Source organism: Poecilia reticulata, chromosome 3 (assembly GCF_904066995.2).
Source record: "Poecilia reticulata chromosome 3, P_reticulata-male-v2, whole genome shotgun sequence".
NCBI lineage: Eukaryota > Metazoa > Chordata > Actinopteri > Cyprinodontiformes > Poeciliidae > Poecilia > Poecilia reticulata.
Window position 1 is genome coordinate 17786430 of NC_088832.1, and position 9637 is coordinate 17796066.

At 37.8% G+C, this 9637-nt stretch overlaps 1 protein-coding gene across 2 annotated transcripts in view; it reads right to left on the reverse strand.

Annotated features, from left to right (window-relative positions):
- dennd2b (DENN domain containing 2B) overlaps positions 1 to 8782 on the reverse strand; it is a 57938-nt gene extending 49156 nt beyond the window's left edge. The window contains exon 1 of one of the 2 annotated variants that reach the window (XM_008405249.3): positions 8622 to 8782. The gene's annotated coding sequence lies outside the window, so the exon portion shown is untranslated. Of the gene's footprint in view, positions 1 to 2260; positions 2542 to 8621 lie in introns of those variants that run through there. The other variant, XM_008405248.3, reaches the window with a different exon arrangement.
- Positions 8783 to 9637: the final 855 nt, after the last annotated feature.

Here is a 9637-nt window from a genome sequence, read left to right on the forward strand (position 1 = left end):
AACACTGTGGTACAACAAATACCAAGAGAAAACTTTCAAGTGAAAACCTTTTAACTTTGTGTAACCGAGTTTAGATGAGGACCAATTATTCATACTCCTGCTGAAACAATATAACAGGCTGACAAATTTCTTATTCATTGCATATATTTATCCGTACTTTAATTTTAATTGATAAAATCCCTACGTTTAGCAGTAATTGTCTTGTGCAGAACAGTAAAGTGCTTTGCCTTTCTGCTCTTTACAGAGAACCCCAAACATAACAACCATTAATCAGGTTGTCTGTCTGACTAAAGCCTGCAGTCAGCTGCTTAACTTCTATATTCCCAGCTTTTCATTTGTAGTTTCAAAACAGCATGCCTGAATAAGTGTGATGTGTGGCGCTCCATTAGTTTCCACATCGTCACGGTCTCTCTTTTCACACCAGAATACTTCTAAACAGTGAGGGGAAAATAAAGGGGCCTTTTTTCAAACAACTGACTAGCAGGGTGCAGCAATATGTGAGGGAGACGATCTGCTGTGTCACTGTTTTATATAGTCATGGAAAATTTGTGTGAATGAACCTTACATCAAATGAAGAGTATGATGGAAAATTTCAGCAGTTTTAAAACAGTAGCTTACTAAAGCCTTCGTATTTCTTGATACCAAAAACCAGCACACAACTATTCAGGACAGACACAGAGATCGACCTACCTAGTTTTATTCCACAAATGTTTACAAATTATGATATATAAATAAGTTTTAAAAATATTCATTCAAACAGAATTGATGCTCCTTTTTACATGTTTTTACTGACTTCTGACATGTGCTTGTCTCTTAATCATTAAAAGAAACTTCCTGACTCAACGAAAATCATAATTTTGAGCATGACAGATATATTGGGAACTTAAAGAGAATCAGAATCTGAATTTATGTTGTGCCTTCAAGTTATTGTGACAACTCAAATACTGTAAATATATAAATATCCAAATGTTCACAAGGTGCGAATTTGGTCGATTTTACACAATTTCTTCAATTTGTTGTATTTCTCTAAAATAACTAGATCTGACTATCTTGTAAAGAGTCTCGAGATAAAATCTGTTACAGATTTTTAACTAACTTAATTGAATTTACTACAAGAAAGTAGACACGGACCATTTAAAGGTATCAAGGCATACCAGAGTTTTAAACAGTAAGGCTGAAACTACAAAACATTCACAGCATGCTGTTTCTACGTCTGTTTAGTGATTTGTCAGAGAACATGTAGGAGGAACAATCATTTCTTCATCTCTGATATGGAGTAGCACAGGAGCCCCTCCCCTATGTGTTGCTGCACACTGCTGGTCAGCTGACCTAAAGAACGTCATTACACATTTCTCTTGATTGGCAAAGACTAAATTAGTTTTAGTTAGAAACAGTCGCTCTAGTTACTGAAACTACAGGAGAGCTCTCATGTATTTATTGCTGTTTTGAAACAGGTAAAAAAAATGTAAAAAAGTAAAATTCAGCACAATTACTGCATTACAACAAAAAATTAACTTGTTTTGTTTGCTAATATTATAACAGTGATACTGAACATGTTATTTTTGCAGTATGATGAATAATCGTTTCTCTTTTGTTCAAAAATAATGCAATTATGTCATGTCATACCTACAATTATTTTATTTGTATTGATTCCTTTTATTTTATTTTATTTTGTGAAATGCTACAATACCGAAAAACCTGGAATAAGACAGCAGTCCCTCTGAAATCTGCCTGAAAGTGATGTCAACATTCCATCTTATCAAGCAAAGCGAAATGCAAAGCTAAGATTCACATCTTTTGTCAACTTTCTGCTCATTTCCCCCAAAAGTTTGAAGTACAACATGAAAAAGGTTCAGAGGAGTCCGTCTTTTTCCTCTCCTTATCTGCTGCTGCTGCTGCTTTGACGTTTTGGGTGTTTATGCGATAATAGCTCGGTCTAATTACAGCCCACAAAGTAGCAGCTTGTGTCCGCTGGGACATTTTTCTCCATCCTAAGGGTCAACTGAGAGAATAAAGAAGCTTTCTGCTTAGATAGTTCTACTTCAACACATCGATGACCAAATATGGTCACATGGGAACAGCTTTAACGACCCTTACAAAGCTATTTAAAACACCTTCTCTGCAACTCTAAAGTGATTTAAACACTCTTCTTTTACAGTCTTATCCACTGCGATAAACTTCCTGCTGCAGCTCGTCAGTAACGGTTCAAAAAGCATGTGTGTGTGTGTGTGTGTGTGTTGTTTTTTTTTCTTTTCTTTACCTCCGTTTCTCTCCTTACATCCATGACTGCTGGTGACATTTTCAGATTATAATCCCGTTGCGAAGTTTAAATCCCGTTCGTCTGATAGAAACTTTTGGCTGGCTGCTCCGGATACCTGCCCTCCTCAGTAAACTCCGTCTCATGTGTTTCCAACACAAACCGATAAACGCAACGGGGAAAGAAAAAAAAAGAGAAAAGGAAAGGAAAGGAAGAAAAAAAAAACTTCCAGCCTTCCCTCTTTGCTCCCACAGCCTGCTCCAGAAAGCAGAGGCAGGACTTGTTGCTATGGGAACGGGTTGTTTGCCCCCCCAGTTTTCCTGGGATTTATCCCCCACCCCCCGCATGCTCTCCTCCTCCTTCAGACAGGCATTCAGCTCCTCTGCGGCTTGTTTATTGTTCTGCTGAGCTGAGCGGTGCGGATGAATATTCAGGAGTTGAGGGTTGATGATGGGATGAAACATGGGGTTACATTCCGCAGTCATCAGCGCACAAAGGTGTCTTTCAGTACACCAGAGGTGAGAATGTCCACTGTAGCCGTGTCCACGCTCAGGATGAGAGAATGCACCAAACATAATTTATGCTAACTGGCCTGAATTTGGAATTAAATTTCAATCTGTATGTAAAGTTTTTTTTTTGTTTTTGTTTTTTTTTTTGGGGGGGGGGGGGGGTTATGACATTTGTTGGGATATGCAAATGTGACAAAAATGAAAGACTAATCACTAAAAATTCATGTGTAATAATCCCAGCCTTCAGTCATACAGGGTACAATTCATGCCAGAAGTGCCATTTGGTGTCGCTTTTTCTGTACCTCTGTTTCCATTGGGTTGTACTGGGTGTAAATGCTTGGTCAGGCACGTCAAGGCAGCTACATTGACTTTGATTTCTTTGTCTTGGTTACATATACATGGAATATAACCAGACCATCTGGAGAGGGAAGTTCCTCTATCCAGGCTACCGCTGCTTCAGAATGTTCAAATAATAATTAGTTAACATAATTTGAAAATGAGTCAGATTGCCCTACTGTTAGATCCACTCTACACACCCAGCATCCAGGTGAGTAAAGCTGGGTTGGAGCAGACAGAGCATCTGAATAATGTATCATGACATAAAGCACCTGTGTAAATTCTGGAGAAGCGATGCCTATTCGTTGTATAAATGGTGTCTCTAAGTTCCAAACAGCAAAACGTTTTGACTTGACTCCGCCCCCCCCCAAAGAAAAACAATGGCAACCTGGTTTTGTTACAATGTCAGATGTGGGGAAAAACACATCTGTCCTTCACCAAAAGCAGCATGTCTGAGTTTGCCATAGAGCCATTTTGGCAATTTTGCAGTGTTGAGTGTGCCGCTGGTGGAGAGACAGCACGTGCTGATGTCATCTGACGTTCCCTATCCAGCTGATTTTTCTGACTTTAAAGTCGGAAATTTTTACTTTTAAACGCAAATTAAACACAAAATTGCTGTCAGAACTTGGGGATTCTATTCTTCCTTAAGTCTCTAACACCGATCAACGTAATTCAGGATTATATATTTATCAATATCAAATTTCACTCTAATACTTGCCTTTTTTTTGAGTATCAGTTCTGCACATTAAGTGTTTTTTTGTTTTTTAACAATTCCTAAAGGACATTATAGTTGAGCCAAGCATTTGAAATTAAATCATCTAATAAATTTGTGGTTTTGAGTATAGGTCATTCACAAGAGCATTGAATCTCCACTATGTAATTTTTATTTTTTTAAAAACGTGTTTCTTACATATTTGTCAAAACTGTCACTATGTCGTGACTTGTGACACTTTGTTATGAAACAGATAATCTTTCTACAAGCTTAACTTCATTTTTTTTTGTTTTTTACTTATCTTAATGTCTAGTAATGCAAGAGTGCCAAATGTGTTCTAGGAGCAAAACATCTGATTAGCCTTCAAATTGTTGAACTATCTACTTAATCCACATTACTAATAAGATTCTCTTTATACATCGATGCGATGGAAAAACACCCATTTTTTTGTGATTGTGTGTTTCTGATAATCATTAACCATGATGCTTCCCGCGCAAAAGGCTGAACCTCTGAGAGAAATACAACCAGACTGAGCTCAGAGACATTCAACATACAGTCAAATAAAACATTATTACAGTTGTATGAAATAAAAACAATTATAGGTTTAACTACAGCATTAACATAGTTCTTACAAGATAAAGTTATCTCCCTTTGGAACCTTGTAAAAGTTATTAATTTTTCTCTCTGTGCCACTTTGTGTGCTTCTCCAGATAAGATCTCTCTGCATCATGTACAAACTGTGCCATTAATCTAAAAGGTTCGCAAATTTGTTTTACTGCTGTCATTTAAAGTTTAAAACTGTCTATATGCTCGTCTTACTTACATTTCTTGCTACAATGATTGTTTCTTTGATGGTCAATGATCCAGACCAGAGACATCAAAAGATCAAGCTTTTGTGTTTTTTTGACAATACTCTACTTTGCAATTGTTTTATATTTTCAGTTCATCAGATTTACCAAAGAATATTACCAATCTAAATATTGTTTTCTAGATAAAGGTCAAATACCGTCATCATCTCACCAAATATGGCAAAATGTCACAGGTATATAACTCCATGGCTACAAATACATTTTACTTCACGCGATTTTTTTCTTGTATAAGTCTGTTTTTACAAATGTAAAATGCTAAAACAAAATTTCTAGTTTACATCCTTTGAAACATTTGACGAATAAGCACGGTGTCCAAGAACTTTTCTCTCAGTCCTCAGTATATTAACGACAAAGGAAACAGGTGTGTCTGAGCGCCTGCGCTTTACGTCCACTGCAGTGTCCCACAGTGCAGCTGCACTGGGCCCCAGAGGGCCCCTCGGAGTGTGTGCACACGTGCAAACAAAGGCTCAAATCTGCCAGTCATCTTAATACAGGGAGCTTAAATACTTAATTCAGATGCAGCATTGAAGCATTTCCCTTCAAGTCAATGTAAATAATAAGACTGCTGTTTTATTATTTGCTGTAAATTTGCACTCTTTTGAGATGAGCCAAATGTCTGAAATGGTGTAAAGTTGAATAATACACTTTTTTTTTTTACAAGGAATTTAACTGTTATCCACCAAACTCTCTCTCTCTCTACCCAGTGAATAAAACCACATAAATCTAAATAATAAAATGCTCATATATTTTTCAAAGCTTTAAATCAAAACATACGAGGCAACACAAGAAAGCCGCATGAATTTCAAAAATCCTTAGTCTGCTGCTCAGTGATTAAAATGGTCTGAATCTTTCAAAGCATTTGGACCAAAACAAGATATTTCTGCAAAGTATATCGGCATTCACTGAGATCCCTTTAATTAATGAGATCCTGTTTTCATTTTGACTCAGATTTTTATTTTTTATTTTTTAATGAATGAAGCTTTTTCATTTTTGTTTCAACCACAGCGAAAGACTGACAGCCTGTCCACTATCAAAAATACTATCAAAAAGCAAAAACAACCATAATGTGAAGCTTCGGTCTTTTGGGCAAAGGCAGGAGTGTCTTGTCATCCTACAAGCCTGCAAAGATAGAGGAAGTCACAAAAACACAGACATTCGTGGCGGTGGTGATGGGGTTTGTTACGTCGAGTCAGCAGGAAGCATTTCTCAGAGACCCCATCAAAACCTTTCAAGGTCTCGTAAAGCCCTTCTTTCCTGAAAACACTTCAAATCTCACCGTCTGAGCACAAAAGGCTGAGCGACTGGCTTCTATTTGTGGGTATGTTTTACCAGTACTCGGCTTCATTGTTACATTGATCGCCGAGCCATCTGGACTTCTCATTAAAAACCACATCCTCGACTTCCATTATACTGGAGCATCAAAGCCTGAACTTACACTCATAAGTGAAATTCTTTCACCGAGCATCCAAAAACAACATATTGTTTTTTCTACCCAACGGGAATCATCAAAGTACTCTTAAACGTGTTATGGCATTCGCTGTTTAACACACAGGCATGTCTGGTGCAGCTTCGGATTGGTTTGCTTCCTCTTTATTTTTTAGAAGTATTCCGATGCAAAATAAAACTTTAAAACATGTTTGGTTACAGTTCGATTTGAAGTTCTAGATGTTTATTTTAGCTTTCCCCCACCCCACTATATCATTGTTTAGGATTGTTTGGTGATGTCACGTATCACTGCTATGCTGCTGACATTCAGCTTCTCATTGCTTTTAAAATGTCAACGTGCTGCAAATGTGTCAGTGTTAAAGAACTGAGCAGACATTTAATGTTAATTTATCATTTTTACAACATAGAGAAAGGGATTTTTGTTGCTATTTTTATCAGTAGAGGATTATTGCTGCTGAGCTCTGTTACATCCAGTGTTGTGATTTCCACTCACTTAGATGTAATTCTTTGCCTACTTGCCTTATTTAAACTCCGACTTGCTTGCAGAATAATGTTCTGGTTTGGACATTTACAGTATCTCTGATCTTCTGCTACTATATGCCATGACTGGGATCCCGAGGATAACTGGTCAGTTAAGACTAGAAATGAAACATGACTGAGCCTCGGCATTTGCAGCCCAAATGCTCTGAAACTCTGGAATATCCAAACTTATTCAGGAAGTAGCAAAAATGCTATGGGTATTGAAGTAGTACTGTTGATTTGATTTCACTTTTTTTAATAGTTTATCTTAGTTTTTCTTGCTAGGGTAATGAAAACATAAAATGTTACAGAAAATGTTACATATTCATGAGTGTTTTGCAACCAACAAAATTCATCCCTGATATTTTAGCTTCTGGACAAGTTTAAAGAAGCCAAAGTCCATTTTATTCCCCAATAATATCATTCATGATTCAGTTCCGTTTCTTTTGCCATCTAAGCTCAGTAACACATGTCAGAAACAGGTCCGAGGCAGCTCTTTGACTTCATGATTAAGTTGACATATTTTGTCAACGCTGAGAGAGAGAAGACGCAACTTGTGGATTGAAGACATCTCCTCCTCTTTAAAACTACAGCTATCAGCTGGAAGTGCCTTATGCAGAGCAGCTGCCTCCACAAGAAGGCAACCAGCTGTTTTCTTTTTATATTCTGACTGAATGCACTGCAGGAAAAGTGCTGCCATTTCTGCTTTGTGCTTGTTCAGAGACAATAATGTGGGCTGTTTTGATTATTAACAGACCTCATTTGGCACTTGATGGCCTACAGTGGAATCTGCTTTCAGGGTTATCCATCTAGCCATCTGTCACCACTTGGCACATGCTAATTTAAAATAAAACTCACCCACACATTCGTCCTAGTGCGCAAGCATAGACAGGGACAGATATCTGCTTTAGATGCAGCTGGATTTATATCCATTTATTCTGCTTCAAAATGTTCGGCTTCAGTACCAGTTAATAAATCAGAGGGAAAAACATACACGTCAAAGAAAATAATGAAATAAGATATTGGTAGTAAAACTCTTAAAAGAGCACTTTTTTAAAAGCTGCTTGATTAAGCATGCATTAGTCTGACTGACAAATAATAATGTGTTTCTATTTTTATTTTTATTTTTTAATTCTCTGACTAGCTGGAGTTCCTACCTTGTATACAAAGACCTGCATTTAGCATTTGGCATGTTTCTCAATATCTCCCAGACGTCACAACACCAATCCGGAAATGATTGAAAACAACCTTATAGATTAATGCACATAATGAATAAATGTGTTTCCTCCAGACCTGACAAAACAGGAGTCTTTCTTGCATATTTAATTGAATCTTAACCCTTGTGCGTGCGAGAACCGAGGCAAACGTAGAAGACTGTGGAAAATGATACAAGTTTTACGTGAGTGGGGTCGGTTGGACCCTATTTCTGGACACAAGGGTTAAGACAATAGCATGGTTTGAACTTACTGTGAGGACAATGTACTGGGGTGATGTAAATCAGTGTGTGTGTGTGTGTGGGGGGGGCTGTATAAGTTACAGTTTCCAAACTGACTCACAGGGGGGGGGGTGGGGGAATCGATCTGTGGTTTGTTGTGGCATGAAGTCAAACTAAACACAAACGAGAGCAGAGCAGAGGCCATCGATTACTGCCTGTTTCGCATTCAAAGCCCTTGACTGCCCCCTGTAGGTTGAACGTGACAATTGCATGACAAAAGCTTAGAAACTATTTTTCCAACAAAAACCATCATCAACAAGAGGAGAACAGACAGCACCGACCAAAGTCAGTAACTGTGACTTCGGTCATAGTTTAAGGTGATAAAAGGTATATAATCACGGTCAAAAGATATACGGTTATTTTGTGTGTCTTTTTTTTTATAAACAACAAAACTTTAGTAAACTTTCTTAAGAATAGATGATTCCGTTAGATTTCTCCCTAAGCAGCCTTTATGGAACAAACAAAAAAAGACACGTACCCGTGTTTCTGTGTTGTTGCGATGTTTGCCTAATAATCCATTCTTCATCAAAGGTGTGTGGCTTTCTGTCTTCTTGCAGCTTGAAAACTGATTTGCTTTTGTGTTTTTTTTTTCTGCTGGAAAAACGACCTTCTCCGTCTATAACTGCATCCAATGAGTGAGAGGAGGGGGAAAACAGGGAAAAGCGGACTGCACAGGAAACGATGACGCAGCTGGATGGAAATCACTTTTTTAAAAATGAAAAGAAGATGGTTGCAGTTTTCTCAGAGATCAAAACTCTCCAATCACGGACTTTTCGTTTACGTGTCTGGGAGATTTTGAGTCCACACACACACACACACACACACACACACACACACACACACACACACACACACACACACACACACACACACACACACACATAATTTTTGTTCAGCTGTGCCAGAACTTAAAATGGTAGAATATAGGAAAAACAGAATGGGATAAAAAGCAGAATCAATCATATATAAAAGTAAAACGAGATAAAGATGTTTTTTGTTTACATGTGTTGGGATTTGTTTTTCACTCAAACTAGATTCAGAGCACAAAAGACACTAAGTGAGTTTTCTTTAAACCACAAAAGTGGCCAAACCCTTTAGTCAGCAAAAGTAGTTGTGTTTTGTAAATGTGGCAGCTTATTTTATTTTTATTTTTTCTAATTACTACGAGAGAGCCAGGTGTGCTTAATTTTGTTTTCTTTTTACATGTGTGCATTAATTACTTCTAACAAGTGTGTACCCATCATTACTTTGCATTCTGATGGCTTCCCTTGTTGGAAAATTGCACCTGAAAACTTTGCACCTGAGGGAACCTGAGGGAACAGTTTTCAGAGGTATTAGGTCCTCTTGTGGGGAAGATTGGGGACCAAAACCATCCCCTACTGAGAAGTTTGCCACCAGTGCAGAACTTGCTTCATGAAAGCATCAGGTGGGGATGAGTGTGTCAGTCCCAACATTTAAGTGGAAAACATTTTTGACAACAACCTTAGGGTAAGA